The 23,402-nt window shown below is 44.2% G+C and overlaps 1 long non-coding RNA gene across 1 annotated transcript in view; it reads left to right on the plus strand.

Moving 5' to 3' along the window:
• LOC140386666 (uncharacterized) overlaps positions 1–22,024 on the plus strand; it is a 144,621-nt gene extending 122,597 nt beyond the window's left edge. Inside the window, exon 2 of the long non-coding RNA XR_011933648.1 lies at positions 21,685–22,024. This is a non-coding gene — a long non-coding RNA (uncharacterized lncRNA). The remainder of the gene's footprint in view (positions 1–21,684) is intronic.
• The last annotated feature ends 1,378 nt before the right edge of the window (positions 22,025–23,402 follow it).

The following is a 23,402-nucleotide window of genomic DNA, read 5'->3' on the forward strand; positions in this document are numbered from 1 at the left end:
ATTATGTGATCATGGAGACTTGCATCGCTTCTAGACCTGCCGTTGAGGCTTATAAAAGCGATGTGTGTTGTGAACTGTGTATATAATTGCACTTGTCGTTTAGCATTAATGTGGCTTGTTAGTCTTGTTGACTGACTCTGAAAGTTCCCAGAGTATGCATGATGTCTTCTAGGGCAGTGTAGTCTGTCACAGTTTTTTTGAGAAGAGGGAGGATTGTTGGGTGTTCTCTTGTAGATTTAGACAATACGCTGTCATTGTAAGTTGTGCTATCTCTACATAACCCCCAACCCCTGGCAAAGAGGAAGTACAGTGAGGCACAGAGAAGAATTGTGACTTCGGTTGAGTGGGCAGTTGGGAAGCTGCAGTTAATGTTTAAATGGTTTACCTCGTCGGAGAAAATTATGATATTGCTATAGACCGAGGTCTAAAGAAGGATATACTTGACATGGAGGGAGAAGCATAGAGAAAGTTCACTTGACTGATTTCTGGCAGACTTGTTCTAAGTAAGGTTTAGCGTTTTGAGGAATAAAACCCTTCTAATTTAAAAAAACTCTGTCTGAATTCTTAATTCCTAACAAGAAATTAGTGTTGTGGCTTGGCCTGCAAGATATGATTAACTAGTACTAATGAATCACGTAGAATTTATTAAGCAAAAGGGAGGCATGGTAGCACAGCGGTTAGCACAGTTGCTTCACAGCTCCAGGGGCCCAGGTTCGATTCCCATCTTGGGACACTGTCTGTGCGGAGTTTGCACTTTCTCCCCTTGTCTGCGTGGGTTTCCTCCAGTTTCCTCCCACAGTCCAAAGATGTGCAGGTTAGGTGGATTGGCCAAGTTAAATTGCCCTGCAGTGTCCAAAGGTTAGGTGGGATTACTGGGTTACGGGGATAGAGTGGAGGTGCGGGCTTATGTAGGGTAGTCTTTCCAAGGGCCAGTGCAGACTCAATGGGCTGAATGGCCTCCCTTTGCACTGTAAATTCTATGATTCTATGAAAATTTTACATATACTTAACACAAGCAGTGGAGACAACATAGAAGGTTCTCATCACTCAAGATCTTAGTTTTTGGTGTTGCCAGCATAGATGGTGTCTTTCTCTTTTTAGTCTTTGAAGCGATGTTGAACTGTGTCTAGAAGAGCCTTACTCCACAAGCCATGGTATCACTGTGCCAACAAGGATTATGATTTCTCATCTTTTATCTCTCTCATTATTCGGAGTATCCCTTATTGGAAATAGTCCAAATTCACCTCATATTGGTTAAAGGATGCAAATCATCATGTGTCACCCCACTAACTGGTAAAACAAAAAAACAATTCTGCTTCTCACAAACATCTGAATGTGGATAAATCACCTGGACTAAATGGACAACACCCCAGGGTTCCAAAGGAGATTGTGGAGGCATTGGTAGTGATCTTTCAGGAATCACTGGAGGCAGGGAGGGTCCTAGAGGACTGAAAATGGCTAATGTAACACCCCAGTTTAAGAAGGGAGGGAGGCAGAAGACAGGAAATTATAGGCCGGTTAGCCTGACTTCGGTCATTGGTAAGATTTTAGAGTCTATCATTTATAATAATAATCTTTATTGTTACAAGTAGGCTTACATTAACACTGCAATGAAGTTACTGTGAAAAGTCCCTAGTGGCCACACTACGGCGCATGTTCGGGAACACCGAGAGAGAATTCAGAATTCACCTAACAAGCACGTCTTTCGGGACTTGTGGGAGGAAACCAGAACACCCGGAGGAAACACACGCAGACACAGGGTGAACGTGCAGACTCTGCACAGACAGTGGCCCAAGCGGGAATCGAACCTGGGACCCTGTCGTTGTGAGGTAGTGCTAACCACTGTGCTACCATGCCACCCCATAAGTGGACCAATTAACGTTGAATTGCATTGCTGGCTGAGCGCTGCAATTCCGGCCTGCTACCACACTTAGCCATTTTTCAGGAGAATTGCGCCCAATAAATCTCCATTTCCCAAATGGTCTCCTTCCTCCTTGATCTGCACCCAGGTCGTGATTCATAGGCAAGTGAGAGTTCTCTTCATTAAGTGGAGGCCCCGTCCTCCTTACCGTGGAAGTTCATATTCCGTTGAGGTCACCGGGAATCGGATTGCCCTTATACTGTGACCTCTGTGGGGGTTTTAACACACACAAAATTCTTCTGGGGCTTGACAGGATAGATGCAGAAAAGATGTTTCTCCTGGGCGGGAGGTGGGTCTAGAACCAGGGGAAACAATCTCAGAAAAATAGATAGGCCATTTTGGAAAGAGATGAGGATTTTTTTTTAATCAGAGGGTTGCGTGATCTTTGGGATTCTCTGCCCCAGAGGTCTGCTGAGGGTCAGTCATTGAATATGCTGAAGAAGCTGACTGTTATATTTCTAGATATTAAAGACATTAAGGGATATGGAGATTATGTGGTAAAATGGCTTTAAGTAGAAGGTCTGCCATGATCTTGTTGAATGACAGAGCAGGCTCAAGGGGCTGCACTGTATTCTGTAGAGCATGGCATATTTGATTAATTATACCACCTGGCCTGCACAACACAAGCCTTCAACATTTAGGATTCATGAGGTTCACAGACTTTTCTGCCAAACAAATCTATTGGTTCCTTACAGAGCAAGTTCTTTGGATGCACCACTCACTCTTCCAACTTGTGTTGTATGCTGATTTTCCCTTTGAAGAAAAGAACATTGTGGACTTGGGAAGAATGGTTTGGTCAGTGATGCCTTGAATATACAGCACAGAAACAGACTATTCAGCCCATCTACTCCATGCCAATGTTTATACTCCACAAAATGAACCACCTCGCACTTATCTATATTGAAATTAATTTGCCAATTATGTACCAATTCTGTACGTGTTAATATTGGGCTGGATTCTCTGATCCTCCAACCACGTGTTTCTCGGTGGCAGCGGGATTGTATACTCCTGCTGTTTGCCAATGGGATTTCCCATTGAAGCTACTCCATGCTGCCAAGAAACTCGCGGGAAGGGGTGTGCTGCCAGCGGGAAAGGAGAATCCCGACTACCAGAGAATTCCGGCCATTATCTTCAATTTTGTCACAGTCTTGACACCTCTTAATTTGGTGTCGTTTTGAAATTGATCTTTTGATTCCTGAGTCAAAATCATTTATGTTAATGTGAAATAGCAGTGCTTCCAATACCTATTGGAACACTGCTCAATTTTATTTGCCTGTCTGAGTAACTAACCTAACCCTTCTCTATGTTTGGTGTCTTATAACTAGTTTGCTGTCTATCCTGCTACATATCCTCTGACTCCACACATTATGACTTTTGTCATGAGTTAATATGTGGTACTTTATTGAAGGCCTTTTGAAAATCCAAATATGTTAGATTACCCTTGTCTACCTTCTCTTAATCAAGGAATTCAGGAATTTTGGTGAAGGCTATTGTTGGAATCCATTCACTTTATTATGTTTTCATTACCTAGTTGTTTATCTATCAAGACTTTTAGTAATGATTCCATTATATTTCCTGCCATCATCATAAACAATGCATTTTGAATATTTCTGCTATATTTGCTTGCTATGGATTTTATAACGCTTTTCAAAAATACTGTCACAGGAGAAACTGTAATTTTTCTTCATCTCTTTGTGTCAAGTGCTGCTATTGCAGAGTAATGCTCCCTTGCCTTTGTGCCCCTTTCTTAAGTTTTCCTTCTTCTAGACCTTTTGGTCCTCGGAAATTAGATCTAGTTCACATTTGCCATTTTCAATTACTGTATTTGTTACCTTCATTCTTTCCCTAACATAAAGAGCGAGATGCGCTTGAGAAATTAGAAGTTCTATGGATCTGATCTAAATTTGGTAGAGTTCAAAGCCCAGGTTTTGAGTCTGAAATAGTTACAGAAGATTAGGTACGGTAGTAAACAGAAGCAATTTAGTATGTCAGCTGTAAGACCCAACACGAACTGCGTACCGTATCATCTTGTCACTCAACAATCATTTAAAACCAATCGTCTAGTTCATGCTCCACCATGAAAAAGCCCCTGTGTTACATGCTTACTGATCTTCTAATTCCTCAAAGAAATGTTTTTTTTAATCCTTTAGATTTGAACCTTATAGTTTAAAAAGAGGTTTAGCAACCTTTAGAATTTACGAAGACACATCCTTTGATGTTCCTCCCTTGAAAGATGCCTCTTTAGGTAATCAGCTCTTGTGATCAGTAAAGTTGGCCTCTCAGTTAACATTTCTGGTCAGTTTTCTTCATCTGAATCGGTCCATTCTTCATTCTTGTAACTCAGGAGCCTGGTTTTGGAAATAATTTTTTCATAAATCTGTATTTTACTCTGCCGTTAAATTTTTAAAAATGTCTCTGTAGGGGACAGGATAACAAAACGGGGATGAGACCCGTTGATTGCCCAATTGACCAATATGTAATTGGATGGGTAAATCCCCAAGGAAACAAGTTGGTCCCTTTTGGCTAGGATTGAGATATAGAAAACCTGATGAAAATAGTCTTATGCCTTCCATTTGGCTTTCTAAAGAAATTCAGGCACCATTGCCCAGAATTATTAGTTAGCTTTATGATTGTCTCGTTTACAATTTAATCTGTCTCAGAAATGTATGTTCGTGTTTTGGTATTTGTACCCTCTTCTCTTGTGTGAGATTATGGGGATTTGAAACTTGATAACAGCCTGACAGACATGCTCCTTTCCATGGCCATACCAACCAATATATAGTCCTACACATCCCATGGATTTTATGGGCTCCCCTATAATTGAGCACGGTAGCATTGTGGATAGCACAATTGCTTCACAGCTCCAGGGTCCCAGGTTCGATTCCGGCTTGGGTCACTGTCTGTGCGGAGTCTGCACATCCTCCCCGTGTGTGCGTGGGTTTCCTCCGGGCGGTCTGGTTTCCTCCCACAGTCCAAAGATGTGCAGGTTAGGTGGATTGGCCATGATAAATTGCCCTCAGTGTCCAAAATTGCCCTTAGTGTTGTGTGGGGTTACTGGGTTATGGGGATAGGGTGGAGGTGTTGACCTTGGGTAGGTTGCTCTTTCCAAGAGCCGGTGCAGACTCGGTGGGCCGAATGGCCTCCTTCTGCACTGCAAATTCTATGATAATCTATGAGAAGGCGGGTTATGGGGGACAAGCAGCAAAGTGGAATTAAGGCCGCAATTTGATCAGTTATGATCTTAATGAATGGGCCACTCCTGCTCCTACTTCTTATGATAATCTGATAGTTGGGAGGCCACCCAACACCCATGAGACTGGATTGTTCCACTGGAAGTCAACCCGTAGTCAGATCCAGAGCTTAATCCCAATTCTGCTTGCCAGGCTTGTCTGGAGCAGGGTTTGAATCCTGCAACTTCTGACTGAGCGCTGAGAATACTCCTGCTAACCAAAAGCCTTGTCCCAGCAATTTACGTGATAATGGGAAACTCCATTTGATGCAGAGGACCAGAAAGTTTCAGTATTTTGACTAAGAATCATAGAAACTATAATACAGGAAATTATAGTGCAAATCTATTCTATTGGGATGGGCTCCAATTGAGCAGGCTGAGACACCTGGTGTCTTGGCAATCTTACAACTTGGTAAAAGGTAAAGTTCCAGGTAACCATAGACTGCTTTCCCCTTTGAGGGGGAAAGTTGACTGGTGGTAGTTTAACCTGAGGGTCACCAAACCTCAGGCAAGATGCAAAGTTGAGAAGGCCCGCCTTCATGAATAACCTCATTCGGTACGGGCCTTGTTTTGCATCACGGACCAGCTGTCTAGTCCACTGAGCTAAACCGGCCCTCTATAAACTAACAGGGAGGCCAATAGGGTGGGAGAGGATTGGGGTGAAAGGAGACATAGAAGTTCAAAGAGAAAGGTCAAACTATTGGGACAGTAAAAGCAAATGGGGTAAAGGCAAGCATAGTCAAGATAGGAAGGGACAGAGTTTAACAAAACTTGTACATCAATGAATAAGGTCAATGCAGGGAATAGAAGTAAAAAATGAAATTAAAGATTCTTCTTCTGAATGTACAAAGTATCTGCAATAAAATAGATGAATTTGTGGCACAAATAGAGTTAGATCTAATTATCATGACAGAAACATGGTTACAAGGTTGGGAAATAAATATTCCATGGTGCACGTTATTTCAGAAAGACAGGCCTAATGGCAAAGGAGGTGGTATAACCATCATAGTCTGGGATGACATGAAGACATTAGTGAGAAAGGATCTGACCTCTGAAGATCATGAAGTGGGATAAGTATGGGTCGAAGTTGGGAAAAGCCAGAGTCAGAAAACACTAGTTGGAGTAGTTTATAGTCCTGCTCCACCCCCACCCTCCGACAGTAGTTATAATAATATTTATTAATGTCACATGTAGGCTTACACTCTAATGAAGTTACTGTGAAAAAGTCCTAGTCGCCACACTCCGGCGCCTGTTCGGGTACATAGAGGGAGAATTCAGAATGCTTAATTCATCTAACAAGCACGTCTTTCGGGACTTGTGGGAGGAAACCGGCGCACCCGGAGGAAACCCACACAGACACGGAGAACGTGCAGACTCCGCACAGACAGTAATCCAAGCGGGAATCGAACCCAGGACCCTGGCACTGTGAAGCAACAGTGCTAACCACTGCTATTGTGCCGCCCTGCCGGGCAGAGCATTAAACAATAAGAGCCTGTAACAAAGGAAATGTAATAATTATGGGCTACTTCAATCTTCATATAATTTGGGACACTAACATTTTCACGAATGGTCTCGATGATAAGTTTGTAGAATGTATTTGTGGTAGTTTATTGGGGAAGTATGTACTCAAACTATCTTGGAATAGAATAATGGTATCTTAGATTTGGTATTATGTAATAAAGCAGGGTTAATTAGTCATGTTGTAATACAAAATCCACTGGGAAATAGTGACCATAATACCATTAAATTACATGTTGAGTTTGAAACTGGTGTATTCGAAGCGCAAACAAAAACCTTAAACTTAAATAACATCAATTACATGGATATAAGGACATAAGAACTAGGAACAGGAGTAGGCCATCTGGCCCCTCGAGCCTGCTCCGCCATTTAATGAGATCATGGCTGATCTTTGTGGACTCCGCTCCACTCTCCGGCCCGTACACCATATCCCCGAATCCCTTTATTCTTTAGAAAGGTATCTATCTTTTTCTTAAAAACGTTTAAAGAAGGAGCCTCAACTGCTTCACTGGGCAAGGAGTTCCAGAGATTCACAACCCTTTGTGTGAAGAAGTTCCTCCTACACTCCGTCCTAAATCTACTTCCCCTTATTTTGAGGCTATGCCCCCTAGTTCTGCTTTCCCCGACCAATGGAAACAACCTGCCCGCATCTATCCTATCTATTCCCTTCATAATTTTATATGTCTCAATAAGATCCCCCCGCATCCTTCTAAACTCCGAGTACAGTCCCAGTCTACTCAACCTCTCGTCATAATCTAATCCCCTCCACTCTGGGATCAACCTACTAAATCTCCTCTGCACTCCCTCCTGTGCCAATATGTCCTTTCTCATGTAAGGAGACCAAAACTGAACACAATACTCCAGATGCGGCCTCACCAACACCGTATACAATTGTAGCACAACCTCCCTAGTCTTAAACTCCATCCCTCTAGCAATGAAAGACAAAACTCGATTAGCCTTCTTAATCACCTGTTGCACCTGCACACCAACTTTTTGCGACTCGTGCACCAGCACACCCAGGTCCCTTTGCACAGCAGCATCTTTTAACATCTTACCGTTTAAATAATAATCCATTCTGCTGTTATTCCTCCCAAAATGGATAGCCTCACACTTGGCAACATTGAATTCCATCTGCCAGACCCTAGCCCATTCACCTAACCTATCCAAATCCTTCTGCAGACTTCCGGTATCCTCTGCACTTTTTGCTTTACCACTTATCTTAGTGTCGTCTGCAAACTTGAACACATTGCACTTGGTCCCCAACTCCAAATCGTCTATGTAAATTGTGAACAACTGCGGGCCCAACACTGATCCTTGAGGGACCCCGCTAGTTACAGGTTGCCAACCAGAGAAACACCCATTTATCCCCACTCTCTGCTTTCTGTTAGTTAACCAATCCTCTACCCATGCTACCACTTTACCCTCAATGCCATGCATCTTTAGTTTATGCAGCAACCTTTTGTGTGGCACCTTGTCAAAAGCTTTCTGGAAATCCAGATATACCACATCCATTGGCTTCCCGTTATCTACTGCACTGGTAACGGCCTCAAATAATTCTACCAAATTAGTCAGACACGACCTACCCTTTGTGAACCCATGCTGCGTCTGTCCAATGGGACAATTCCCTCCAGGTGCCCCGCTATTTCCTCCTTAATGATAGATTCCAGCATTTTCCCTACAACCGAAGTTAAGCTTACCGGCCTATAATTACCCGCTTTCTGCCGACCTCCTTTTTTAAACAGTGGTGTCACGTTTGCTACTTTCCAATCATCTGGGACCACCCCAGAGTCTAGTGAATTTTGATAAATTATCACTAGTGTGTTTACAATTTCCCTAGCCATTTCTTTTAACACTCTGGAATGCATCCCATCAGGGCCAGGAGACTTGTCTACCTTTAGCCCCATTAGCTTGCCCAATACTGCCTCCTTAGTGATTACAATCATCTCAAGGTCCTCACCTATCATATCTTTATTTCCATCAGTCACTGGCATGTTATTTGTGTCCTCCACTGTGAAGACTGACCCAAAAAACCTGTTCAGCTCCTCAGCCATTTCCCCGTCTCCTATTATTAAATCTCCCTTCTCATCTTCCGAAAGGACCAATATTTACCTTAGCCACTCCTTTTTGTCTTATATATTTGTAGAAGCTTTTACTATCTGCTTTTATGTTCTGAGCCAGTTTACTTCCATAGTCTACCTTACTCTTCTTTATGGCTTTTTTAGTAGCTTTCTGTTGTCCCCTAAAGACTTCCCAGTCCTCTAGTCTCCCACTAATTTTTGCCACTTTGTATGTTTTTTTCCTTCAATTTGATACTCTCCCTTGGATATCCACGGTCGATTTTTCCCCTTTCTACCGTCTTTCTTTTTTGTCGGTATGAACCTTTTCTGAACACTGTGAAAGATCGCTCGGAAGGTTCTCCACTGTTCCTCAACTGCTTCACCATGAAGTCTTTGCTCCCAGTCTACCTTAGCTGGTTCTTCTCTCATCCCATTGTAATCGCCTTTGTTTAAGCACAAAACACTAGTGTTTGATTTTACCTTGTCATTCTCCAACTGTATTTTAAATTCCACCATATTGTGGTCGCTCCTTCCAAGAGTATCCCGAACTATGAGATCATTAATCAATCCTGCCTCATTACACAGGACCAGATCTAGGACCGCTTGTTCCCTTGTAGGTTCCATTACATACTGTTCCCGGAAATTATCCCGGGCACATTCTATCAACTCCTCCTCAAGGCTGCCTTTACCAAACTGGTTAAACCAATCGATAGGCAGATAAAAATCTCCCATGATAACCGCTGTACCATTTCTACATGCATCCGTTATTTCTTTGCTTATTGCCTGCCCTACCATCCTGTTACTATTTGGTGGCCTATAGACTACTCCTATCAGTGACCTTTTCGCCTTACTATTCCTGATTTCCACCCAAATTGATTCAACCTTGTCCTCCATAGCACCAATATCATCCCTTACTATTGCCCGGATGCCACCCTTAAACAACAAAGCTACACCACCGCCCTTACCGTCCATTCTATCCTTTCGTAGAGTCTGATACCCTTGGATACTTAACTCCCAGTCGTGACCATCTTTTAACCATGTTTCAGTAATGGCCACTAAATAATATTCATTCACGATGATTTGCACCATCAACTCATTTACCTTATTTCGTATACTACGAGCATTCAGGTAAAGTACACTTCTGCTGTTGTTTATGTCTTTGTTATGAATCCTAACACTTTGATCAGTAACTTTTCGCAATTTATTTTTCCTCTTACCCTTTCTCCTAATTTTCCTTGTCTTTGAACCCATATCTCTACATAATAACCTGTCACGTAACCTGCTGCCTTGATCTCCATTAACCATTATACTGTCCATAGCTTTACACTTCCCTTCCCCCCCAACTTGCTAGTTTAAAGTCCTTGTGACCAACCTATTAATCCTATTCGCTAGAACACTGGTCCCAGAATGGTTCAGGTGAAGACCGTCCCAACGGTACAGGTCCCTCCTGCCCAGTACTGATGCCAATGCCCCATGAAATTGAATCCCTCTTTCCCGCACCACTCCTTTAGCCACGTGTTAACTTCCCTAATTTTCTCAACCCTATGCCAATTAGCACGTGGCTCGGGTAGTAATCCAGAGATTATAACCCTGGAGGACCTGTTCTTTAATTTAGTCCCTAGTGTTTGATAATCCCCAAACAGGTCCTCTTTCCTAGTCTTACCTATGTTGTTAGTCCCAACGTGGACCACAACAACTGGATCTTCCCCCTCCCTCTCCAAAATCCTTTCCAGCCGATCAGAGATGTCCCTCACCCTAGCACCGGGCAGGCAACATACCATGCGGGACTCTCGATCTGGCTTACAAAGGATGCCATCAATCCCCCTAATTATAGAATCCCCTACAACTACCACTTGTCTTTTTGCTCCCCCCTCTTGAATGGCTTCCTGTACCACGGTGCAGTGGTCAGTCAACGCATCCTCCCTACAGCCCTCTTCCTCGTCCACACAGGGAGCAAGTACCTCATACCTGTTGGACAAGGTCAAGGGCTGAGGCTCCTCAACTCCTAAACTCAGGATCCCCCTACCTGCCTCCCCTGCAGTCACACCACTCTGTCCCTGACCACTGTCCGAATTAACAGTACTTATTCTACCGGGTGTGACTGCCTCCTGAAACAAAGTGTCCAGGTAATTTTCCCCCTCCCTGATGTGCTGCAGTGTGTGCAGCTCGGTCTCCAGCTCATCAATTCTGAGCCGAGGTTCCTCGAGCAGCCAACACTTGCTGCAGGTGTGGTCACTGACGGTCTCAATGGGATCCACTAGTTCCATCATCATACAGCAACAGCACATCACCTGTCCAGCCATATTCAACTAGTTAATTAATTTAAATAATTAAAAAAAATTTTTTTTAATAGAACCTCAAGGATAAACCCGAACACCAACAAAAACACAGCCACTCACCCGAACTCAGTCACTCACCTAAACGCAGATGCACTCTGTTCCAATCAGTCACTCACCTAAACTCAGATGCACTCTGTTCCAATCAGCACTCCGTGACTAAAGGCACTCCTGCCACACCTTTTGTGCACTCACCTCTCCCAGCACAGTCCGGGCTCTCTCCTCCCGTGCTTTTTAAATCTCCCGGCTCTCTCCTCCCACGATGTTATCGCTGTCCCGGCTCTCTCTCCGCTCGCGCTGTTTTCGCTGTCCGGGCTCTCTCCTCCCGCGCTTTTGAAATCTCCTGGCTCTCTCCTCCCGCGCTGTTTTCGCTGTCCGGGCTCTCTCCTCCCGCGCTTTTGAAATCTCCCGGCTCTCTCCTACCGCGCTGTTTTCGCTGTCCTGGCTCGCTCTCCGCTCGCGCTGTTTTCGCTGTCCCGGCTCTCTCTCCGCTCGCGCTGTTTTCGCTGTCCCGGCTCTCTCTCCGCTCACGCTGTTTTCGCTGTCCCGGCTCTCTCTCCGCTCGCGCTGTTTTCGCTGTCCGGGCTCTCTCCTCCCGCGCTTTTTAAATCTTCCAGCTCTCTCCTCCCACGCTGTTTTCGCTGTCCGGGCTCTCTCCTCACGCGCTTTTAAAATCTCCCGGCTCTCTCCTCCCGCGCTGTTTTCGCTGTCCCGGCTCTCTCTCCGCTCGCGCTGTTTTCGCTGACCCGGCTCTCTCTCCGATCGCGCTGTTTTCGCTGTCCGGGCTCTCTCCTCCCGCGCTTTTTAAATCTCCCGGCCCTCTCCTCCCGTGCTGTTTTCGCTGTCCGGGCTCTCTCTCCGCTCGCGCTGTTTTCGCTGTCCCAGCTCTCTCTCTGCTCGCGCTGTTTTCGCTGTCCCAGCTCTCTCTCCGCTCGCGCTGTTTTCGCTGTCCCAGCTCTCTCTCCGCTCGCGCTGTTTTCGCTGTCCGGGCTCTCTTCTCCCGCGCTTTTTAAATCTCCCGGCTCTCTCCTCCCGCGCTGTTTTCGCTGTCAGGGCTCTCTCCTCGCGCGCTTTTTAAATCTCCCGGCTCTCTCCTCCCACACTGTTTTGCTGTCCCGGCTCTCTCTCCGCTCGCGCTGTTTTCGCTGTCCCGGCTCCCTCTCCGCTCGCGCTGTTTTCGCTGTCCGGGCTCTCTCTTCCCGCGCTTTTTAAATCTCCCGGCTCTCTCCTCCCGCGCTGTTTTCGCCGATATGAGGGGAGAACTGGCTATGGTAATTGAGTAAATAGACTAGAAGTTATGGAGGTAAATGAACAGTTGGGAACATTTTAAAGAAACAATTCAAAATTTTCAACAAAAATACATTCCACTGAAGAGCAAAAACTCAGTAAGAAGGATTCATCCATGGCTTGGGAAGTTAAGGATAGTATCAGATTAACATTGAATGAAATTAAAATCACTTATTGTCACAAGTAGGCTTCAAATGAAGTTACTGTGAAAAGCCCTCAGTCGCCACATTCCGGCGCCTGTTCGGGGAGGCTGGTATGGGAATTGAACTGTGCTGCTGGCCTGCCTTGGTCTGCTTTCAAAGGCAGCGATTTAGCCCAGTGTGCTAAACAGCCCCTGGCTCCTGCTAATGCAAGATGGCCACTGATATCCATCTGCACATGTGCAGAAACCCAATGATGCCACTCCTCTGCGCCCAGCCCCAGCTTGCCAGCACGCCTCTGTGCATGCGCAGTGATGTTGGTACAACTTCATATGGTGGCCCTCAGAAACACAGTGAACCAAATTATTCAAAAATACATCATCTATATTTTGAAACTGGAAAAAACTCGTATGCAGGGACAGTCACATGTTTAATGAAACATATTTACAGATAGACTATGTAATCCACTTCTCTTCCATTGGGAGTTAAAAATGTGGGTTACAATTTTATATAATTGGTTAAATACATGTTCACATAGTTACGTTTAGGCATTTTAGGCATTTTCTCTGCCAAGTGGATTTGGAACTATTGTGTTAACTTCATGGAGCCATTAAGGATTCTTTAAGGACTGATAAAAGGATGAAGCAGCCTACAATATGATAATTTGGGCAGCGCCACCTTTGGTTCTGGCTGCTACCTATAATAATCTTTATTGTCAAAAGTAGACTTACATTAACACTGCAATGAAGTTACTGTGAAAAGCCCCGAGTCGCCACATTCCGGCACCTGTGTGGAATGAGGAAATGGCAGAGGCATTGAACAAATATTCTAGGTCTGTCTTCATTGTAGAAGTCATAAGTTCCATACCAGAAATAGATGATAACCTATGAGCTAAAAAGATTGAGGAAATTGGGGAAATTAATATCAGCCGAGATAAAGTATTGGAGAGATGTAAGAGACTAAATCTCTGGGACCTGATGGCTTACACCCTAGTATTTGAAAAGGGAGCTGCAAGGATAGTGAATGTACTAGCTGTGATTTTCCAAATATCTTGCATTCAGGAACCATCCCCCTAGATTCGAAGTTGGTAAATGTTACACTGCTTTTCAAGAAAGGAGAGAGAAAACAGTGAACTACAAGCCAGGTAGTCTAACCTTAGTTGTTGGGGAAAATGTTGGGGTCTATTATTAAGGAAGTCTAAACAATGCATTTCGAAAAGCATTCTATGATTAGAACAAGTGAACGTGGTTTTACTAAATGAAAATCCCATTTAACAAATTTATTAGATTTATTTGAGGATGTAACTAATAGGGTAGATAGAGGGAAACCAGTAGATATAGTATACCTAGATTTCCAATTGACATGCGATAAGGCGCTGGACAAAAGGTTAACAGGTAAGATAAGTGCTCACTGAGTTGGGAGTAATATATTAGCATGGATGGAGGACCGGTTAACAGATAGAACAGAGAGTGTGCATAAACGGGGCTTTTTCAAGTTGGCAGTCAGCGAATAGTGAAATGCTGCGAAGATTAGTGCTGGGTAGTGGCTATTTATAATCTTATATGTAAATGACTTAATGATGAGACAGAGAGTAATGTATCTAAGTTTTCCTGATGGAAAGGTAAAAGTAAACTACAGAGGCTGCATAGGACATTGGAACAGGAGTAGACCATTCAGCCCGTTGAGTCCGCTCTGCCATTCAATACAACCATAGATGATCAGACATTTCAATGCCTTTTACAAACACTATTCCCATAGCCATTTACATTATTATTAATCAGAAATCGATCAAGCTCTGCTTTAAACTTGCTCAATGACTGAGCCTCCACAACCCTCCAGGGTAGAGAATTTCAAAGATTCACAACCCTCTGCTTAAAGAGATTTCTTCTCATCTCAGTCCTCAGTGACATCCCTCTTATTTTGAAATTGTGCCTGCTGGTTCTAGACTCCCCAACCAAGAGAAACATATTCTTCATCTCGTCTGTCTATTCCTTTATTTTGTAGGTTTCAATTAGATCAACTCCGAATGGCCTCCTTTTGCACTGTAAAATCTATGATTCTAATTCTTGAAAATTCTAGAGAATGCAGGCCCAGTTTGCCCAATCTCTTCAAAAGACAGTCCCGCCATCCCTGGCATATGTCTGCTGAACCTTTGTTGTGCTCCCTCTGTGACAATAGTATCCTTTCTGAGGGAAGGGGACAAAATCTCCACTAAATGTGGTCTAACCAATCTTCTATACAATTGAAGCAAGACCTTACTTTTTCTGTATTCAAATCCTCTTGCAAAGAGATATAGACAGGTTAGGTGAGTGGGCTGCAAGATTGTAGATGGAATTTAATATAGAGAAATGTGAAGTTATTCACTTTGATCATAATAATAAAAAAGCAGAATATTTTTCGCAAGATGTGAAACTTGTGAGTGTCGATGTTCAAAGAGACATGGGTGTACTTGTATAAGAAATGCAGAAGTTAACATGCAAGTTCAGCAAGCAATCAGAAAGGCAAATGTTGGCCTTTATTGCAGAGGGGATTAGAGTACAAGAATAACGGAGTCTTGCTGCAGTTTTGCAAGGTTTTGATGAGACCGCACCTGGAGTACTGTGCACAGTTTTGGTCTCCACATTTAAGAAAGGATCTAGTTGCATTGGAGGAGGTAAATCAAAGGTTCACTAATTTGGTTCCTGCTGTTGTCCCATGATGGGAGGCTAAGTAAATTGGGCTTATATTCTCTAGAGTTGAGAAGAATGAGAGGTGATCTCATTGAAACATACAAAATTCTGAAAGGGCTTGATAGGGTGAATGTTGAGAGATTGCTTCCACTGATCGGGAAATGTAAAGCACAGGGGTGCAGTCTCAGAATGAGGGGCTGATCATTAGGAATGAGATACGGAGAAATTACTTCACCCAAAGGGTTGCAGATGTTTGAATTCTCTACCACAGGGGTTATGGATGTTCCATAGTTTTAAAAAAATAAAAATTTAGAGTACCCAATTCAGTTTTTCCAATAAGGGACAATTTAGTGTGGCCAATCCACCTACCCTGCACATCTTTGGATTGTGGGGGCGAAACCCACACAAACACGGGAAGAATGTGCAAGCTCCACATGGACAGTGACCCAGAGCGTCGTGAGGCATCAGTGCTATGGATGTCCCATAGTTGAATACATTTAAGACTGGAATGGACAGTTTTTGTGTTCTCAGGGTACTAAGGAATATGGGGAGTGGGCAAAGCAATGGAGTTGAAGCCTAAGATCAGTCATGATCGTATTGAATAATGGAGCCGGCTCGAAGGGCCGTGTGCTGTATTCTTGCTCCTATTTCTTAGGCTGCGTGCTTGTGCCAATGTTAGCCCCTCCTCCAGAGCCGGCTACTGTAATTCCATTTCTCTGCTTTTTCTGTATCCTTTTATATTATTTTACAAATGCTTTCTAATTCCATTTAAGTGACAATATAGTCTCTGCCTTCATGCCACTTAAGGAAAACAGAACAAGAGAGAAACCTGTTTGTGTACCGCTGCTTCCCTGTGGGGGCCGGCAGTAATGACACTAATTCACTACAAATCTTTCAGAGTTTTTAAAATCTCTGTGAGCTATATTCTTTGTTCCAGTGAAGAAGACCCCAATTTTAAAACCTTACTGCAGATGAACATACAAATTAGCAGCAGGAATGGGCCACTCAACCCTCGAGCCTGCTCCGCCATTCAATAAGATAATGGCTGATCTAATTGTAACGCTAACTCCATATTCCTGCCTACTGCCAATAACCTTTCATCTCCTTGCTTATCAAGAATCTATTTACCTCTGCCTTAAATACTCAAAGACTCTGCTTTCACCACCTTTCACGAAGAGAGTTCCAAAGACTCATGACCCTCAGAGAACAAAATTCTCCTAATCTTTGCCTTCTGTAACTGAAGCATGACCTTCCTACTTTTGTGTTATTTTCCCTTTGCAATAAATGATAACATTCTTTTAGCTTTCCTAATTATTTGCTGCACCTGCATACTAGCCTTTTGCAATTTAAGCACAAGGACACCCAAATCCCTCTTCATCTCAGAGCTCTGCAATCTCTCACCATTTAGATAATATCCTCCTTTTTTATTCTTCCTTCCAAATGGACAATTTCACACTTTCTCACATTATACTCCATTTGTCAGATCTTTCCCCACTCATTTAACCTATCTTTATTCCTTTGTGCCTCCTTATGTCCTCTTCACAACTTACTTTCCTACCTATCTTTGTGTCAGTAGCAAATTTAGCAACCAAGTTATTTATCTAAATTGTAAAAGGCTGAAACCACAGCTCTGATCCCTGTGGCAAACCACTTGTTATATCTTGCCAACCAGAAAATGACCCATTTATGCCAACTCTTAGGGCGAGATTCTCCACTGCCGCGCCGGTTGGGAGAATGGCCTGGGCCGCCAAAATTTCCCGGGATGCCGGTCCGACGCCCTCCCGCGATTCTCCCAAGTGGCGGGAACGGCCCGGTCGAGTTCCACGAGCCGCGGGCCGGGGAATCGCCGGAGACACCCAAAATGGCGATTCTCCGGCGCCCCCGCTAATCTTAAGCCCGGATGGGCTGAGCGGCCAGGCCAAAACGGCGGGTTCCCCCCGGCGCTGTCCACACCTGGTCGCTGCCGTCGGGAACAGCGCGCGAACGCTGGGGGGGCGACCTGCGGGGGGGGGCGAGGGGGGGATCCTGCACCGGGGGATACCTCAAATGTGGGGTGGCCCGCGATCGGTGCCCACCGATCGTCGGGCCGTCCTCTCTGAAGGAGGACCTCCTTCCTTCCGCGGCAAGATCCATCTGCCATCTTCTTGCGGGGCGGACTTAGAGAGGACGGCAACCACGCATGCGCGGGTGATGTGAGTTATGCGGCGCCGGCCGCGTCATCTATGTGGCGCTGCCCCGATCCTAGCCCATTGTCGGGGCCTGAATCGGTCGGGATCGGGGCCGTTTTGCGCCGTCGTGAACCTCAACGCCGTTCACGGCGGCGTGGGCACTTCGGCACGGGAGTGGAGAATCCCGCCCATTGTTTCCTGTTCGCCATCCAATCTTCTACTCATGCCAATGTGTAACCCAGTACACCATGAGCTTTTATTTTACACAATAGCCTTTGATGTGGCTTCTTATCAAATGCCTTCTGGAAATCAGTACATCCACCGGCTCCCCTTTATTCCAGCACATTACTTCTTCAGAGAACTCGAATAAATTTGTTAAACGCGATTTCACTTTCACATCATGTTGACTCTGCCTGGTTATCTTGAATTTATTTAAGTGCCCTGTTACAACTCTTTAATAACAGCATCCAACATTTTACCGATGACAGATGTTAGGCTAACTGGCCTGTAGTTTACTATTTTTCTGTTCCCTCTTGTTTTGAACAAATGAGCTACAAGTGTTATTTTCTAATCTAATGAGCCTTCCTTGAATCTATGGTGTTTTGGAAAATTAAAACCGTCACGTCAATTATCTCACTGGCTGGATCTTTTAAGACCTAAGGATGAAGTCCATCAGGACCGGAGACCTGTCAGCTCCAGCAATTTACATAACCCTAGTCTCTTCTCCCTGGTGTCCTTCTAGTGAATTCTTGCTCTCCGCTATCCTTGGGTCCCTGAACGAAAGCAGCCTTCTTTTGTATACACAATCCATTCTCCCAAATGTTTTGATTAAAGAAAGCATCTCTGGTTTGGTCACACAAAAGTAAATTCGACTGCCAGTGGAGTACTCTTCTTTGTTCTTTAGCAACATTTAAGAGGCATCTGAATGGGTCCATGAATAGGGAGGAAATAGAAGGATACGGACCGAGTAAGGACAGACAGTTTTGTTTTTAGTTAGGGTATTATGATCGGCACAGGCCTGGAGGGCTGAAGGGCCTGTTCCTGTGCTGTACTTTTCTTTGTTCTTTGTTCTTGGAAAGAAGCTGTAAGCGCATACACTGCCCTAATACAATGCACTGTATGCCAGTCATAATAATCTTATGTAATGTTAGAGAAAGCCTTTCTGAAAAGTTTAGGGGTGGGAGTCTCTGACCCCCCCACCAGGTCGGAGAATCGTCGGGGGTTGGCGTGAATCCCGACCCTGCCGTCCTCCGAATTCTCTGGCCCCCCAAAAATTGCCCCGGCGTGAATCACGCCGCCCGCCTCAGAGAATGGCGGGGACCGGTGCGACGCAATGGGCCATGGGGCCACCCGAATTCTCTGGGCCGCTATGGGCCAAAGTCCCGCCTGTTGAACGAGGGTCCCGCCGGCGTAAATCAGTGTTGGTCCCTACCGGCGGGACCCAACTCTGTGGGCGGCGTCCAGGGTCCTCGGGGGGGGGGGGGGGAGGGGCGTTCTGGCCCCCGGGGCAGTGCCTGGCCCGCGATCGGGGCCCAACAATCCGCGGGTGGGCCTGTGCCGTGGGGGCACTCTATTCCTCCGCGTCAGCCTTGTACTGATCCGCGATGGCAGTCGCGGAGATGACCCCCACCTGCGCATGCACGGGGATGATGGCAGCAGACGCTGGTGCTCCCGCGCCTGCACCAACCCGCGCCAGCCGGCGGAGGACCTTCGACGCCGGTTGGCGTGGCGCCAAGCCCCTTCCCCGCCGGCCGGCGCGGCGCAAACCACCCCGGCGCCGTCCTAGCCCCCGAATCCTCCGCACCTTTGGGGCGGTTCAACGCCGGAGTGTTCCCCGCCAGGGTTTGCAACATTTTTTCCCACCCCGACGAATGGCGCAGAATCCCGCCCAAGATCACTGGCCATTTATTAACAGAAATTTCACAAGAAGCTTTATTTCTTAAACCGTAACGTTTGGCTGGATGGTCAATCTCGTCTTCAATTTCTTGGGAGTGTTTAATTTTTAATGTTATACCGTAGACTTAACTTTCTCTCCTTTTTTTCCCACTATGTATAAAAGTTACCATATTAGTGTGTGCTAATTTACCAAACCCGTTGGCCTCCATTTGCATCTAGCGCAGGCTCATTTCACACCAGCAACTAGAATGTCCTGGAGGGAATTGAATCACACTTTTTTAAAAGAGGCTTTAAAATAAATCCACCGCTGCAGGCATTCATGATGAATGTGATGTAATGCACCCATTTCTATTTATGAACATCTTCAAGGCAACCTCTAGATATGCTGCAATGCCCTTGTTTACTGCAAACCTGTTTGACTTTTTCTGGATTTTATATTACAATAAGAAGAAAAAAATCAGTCTGTGGACAGTAAGGATTTCATGCTGCCCCTCAAGGAATCTTAGCAAACTTTCAGAAACTATTGGACAGTGCTCGTCCAGCATTTTTCATTTCACTGCTTTTCCTTTGGGATTATGCAAATTATGGGTGGTACCGTAGCACACTGGTTGGCACTGTTGCTTCACAGCAGCAGGGTCCCAGATTTGATTCCGGCTTGGGTCACTGTCTGTGCAGAGTCTGGACGTTCTCCCCGTGTCTGCGTGGGTTTACTCCGGGTGCTCCGGTTTCCTCCCACAAGTCCCGAAAGACGTGCTTGTTAGGTGAATTGGACATTCTAAATTTTCTCTCGGGTGTATCCGAACAGGTGCCGGAGTGTGGCGACCAGGGGCTTTTCACAGTAACTTCGTTGCAGTGTTGATGTAAGCCTACTTGTGACAATAATAAAGATTCTTATTATGTGTAGAAATGGGCCAGTCAGAAAGCCACAAAGTTTAAAAATACAGGGATTTCTATCTTGCTGAAATCCACTTCTGGGCAAAGTTTATAAAGAAATGTAGAATCTCTTTTTTAGCCATGATGTGGAGATGCCAGCATTGGACTGAGTTGGGGCACAGTAAGAAGTCTTACAACACCAGGTTAAAGTCCAACTGGTTTATTTGGAATCACTAGCTTTTGGAGCGTAGCTCCTTCACTAGCTCCGAAAGCTAGTAATTCCAAATAAACCTGTTGGACTTTAACCTGGTGTTGTAAGACTTCTTACTGTATCTTTTTTAGAAACCTGGAATTAAAGTTTTGATGCTTTGTTCATTCTGTTGTTCCTATTGCGATACTCTTTTGGTGTATCGATTTTCAGTGGAATAGTCATGGAAGATGTGGTCCTGTATTTTACCAATAAATGTTAATATTCAGAAATCAAATTACTCATGAGAACAGCTTTTCATCGTTCTCCACACTTTATCGGATTGTAGCTTATGAAAGAACTGTAGTCTGACCTAGTCTTTACAATTCACTTAGTGCTCACTGCCTGATACATGATATACGTATTATTGGAAAAAGTTAAGAGTGCACTACAATACAATTTTCAAGCTCTCTAGAAATGAAAAAATGTGCATTTCCAGTCTCTTATTTAAAAGACCATGAATGGCCAAAAAAAAATTTGATTCCAGTTTGCAATGGTTTATAGATTTTCAAGTTATTTTCTTCCAATCAATAACTAATCAACTTTATTTTGTGCTTTTTCCTCCAATTTGGATTTGGTAACATTTTTGAATTTATTTTGTCTATTTATGTTTATCTTTATCCCTTTTATTATCACCAATTCCTCTTTTTAAAAAGATTTGTTTTATTTCCCCTGCTGATGATGGAAAAACATTGAGCAGTATGTAAAAAAACATTTTTCCTGGAGAGGGAAATAAAATTAATGAACACTGAAGAAACCCCCCCAAAAAAATTAAATATAAACATATGAAGATTGAGAAATGAATAGAAAATAGGTTAACACAGTAAGGGAGAAATATTCTCTCTCGTTCCCTCCCTCCCAGAAATACAACTTTTATTATAGTATCATTCCCTTTAGGCATGAAAGAAACCAAAACTTTTAAGTTTCACTTTTTGTTATTTTTAAAATGGACTTTTGCTTGATCACAAGATGGCTGCCACAGGCCTCCTGATGGCAAGGTTGTCGACAGTTTCCAGAAAGTTCCAGCAGCAGTTCCCAGAACAAAATAATTGCTCCCAAAGCCTGTGGAATCTCGCACCTCATTATACAGATCCTTTGTAATCAACAAATGCAGAGGACGTGCAGACAAAGTGGCTCCCCAACCTGAACTATCACAAAAAAGAGAGATTGAAACTTGTTATACTTGAAGAGATGATCATAGCTCCTAAGGGAGAACAGTGGATTCTTGACAAAAGAACAGAAAGTGATTTTTAACCTGCCATCAATCCATTAATGGGTCACATCACATTACCCAAGCCTCTGACCTTGTGGACAATTTTAACACTGTATCTTTGGCCTCACAGGGAGTCTGCTGTTTAACATCCAACCTGTGAACACCAAGAAGCAAGATTCCAGGCCGAACAATAGCCTGCTCCTCAAAGCCCGTCTGTGTTGGAAGATGTCCTACCATCGCCTGCAGAATTGACCCAGTCTCTAATAAATTCACCTTGCAGTATCAGCACCAACCTTAAAAAAACTCTACGACTTCGATCTTCAGCCAGCTGAACTCGACTTCCTAAGTGAAATAACTCCTCTCACCGGACTCTAACTCAGGACTCTGAAAATCGTGTGAACTGATATTCATTTATGTAGTTCTTTTACTGCTACCACCCATAGTTGTAAAACGTTGTTTTTCTATCCCCACTTACTGTGTGTGTGTGTACATACGTGCACTTGGTGGGATGTTGCAAACAGGGTCAATAGGAATGCGGAATTGGAAACACAAACAGGTTTGAGAGTGTAAATAAATGATGAAGCAACTTATTTAAAATTAGATCACAAAAATGGAGGGTTTGGGAAACACGACTCGGCCTACTTAAAGCAATTCAAAAACACCTTCAGATTTTGGACAGTCAGTGCGAGGATAAAGAAGTTCCGTTTGCCTTTCTCTCCTGCCCATAATAATAGGTGCAACTAGTGGGTTTGGAAATATTAATAGTATAAACAGAGAGATAGACTGTTGTCATGATGGAGAAAAAAAAACATGGAATATATACATGGAAATATTGACCTGAGTTTTATATTTTAAAATGGACACAACCCTCTGGAGATGGTTGAGAATGGACAGTTAGTCACTGCAAGGTGTACCTCTAAGGGACAATGGAGATTGAGAAATGAATAGAAAATAGGTTAACACGGTATCTGGGTTTCCAGCCAAAGTACTTCTAAAAGCATCTAAGGACTGATTACCATCTCTGCTAAAGACTAAGGAATATAATGGCTACCTCATCTGAAAGGCTTCCTGTCTGTGTTTGCCTTGATGGTTTGAGCGTGTCTGTGCAATTGCCTCCCTAGATCTAATGGATTCAAGGTCCAGTTGGAACACACAAGAGGGGGGTTAAAAAGCTAGCTACTTGCTGACCTGCATGCATCCTATGTCTACCCTACCGGTCGGTCTGTGTGTGTGTGTGTGCTGTGAGGAAAATCAGCTGGAAGTTTTCCATGCTGAAGGTGTGTGATACAGTAACCAAAACAGGGCCACTGAAACAATAGCCACTTTTTGCAGGAATATCAAAATACCCCCTCTGACTGTAGAAGTCCACCAGCCAGCAAAAAGGGATCACAGCTGGAAATAAAACTGAAATATCGCTACTGAACTAAAGAATCAACTATTCGTCAGCAGAAATGGCCACAACGCTTCATCGTCTACTTTTCACAAGTCAAGGACTGTTGTACATAACTTTTTATTTTCTTACTATTGGTCTCCGTTCTTTCTTCTCGTCCATATATATGCAGATACACGTGTTTTACCATTTCTCCGCACCATTTTAGCAAGTTTATGAACTTATTCCATAAGGCCTGATTAAATTGGCACCTTTTCAAACATGACTATTGGGTCTGAAAAAGGTACCCAAGGGAAAGGGAACCTTGTTCGATTAAACTTTGTTATTACCGGCCTAGAGTGAGTTGAATAAGGACAGAGTCAGTCAACCCTCATGACCCGGGTTTATAACACTTTGGGGTATCCTAGCTGGTTGGGGACAAATCTAGGGGCCTTGCCTGGTTTAACAACTTTTGGAAA

Source organism: Scyliorhinus torazame, chromosome 12 (genome assembly GCF_047496885.1).
Source record: "Scyliorhinus torazame isolate Kashiwa2021f chromosome 12, sScyTor2.1, whole genome shotgun sequence".
NCBI classification, from domain to species: domain Eukaryota; kingdom Metazoa; phylum Chordata; class Chondrichthyes; order Carcharhiniformes; family Scyliorhinidae; genus Scyliorhinus; species Scyliorhinus torazame.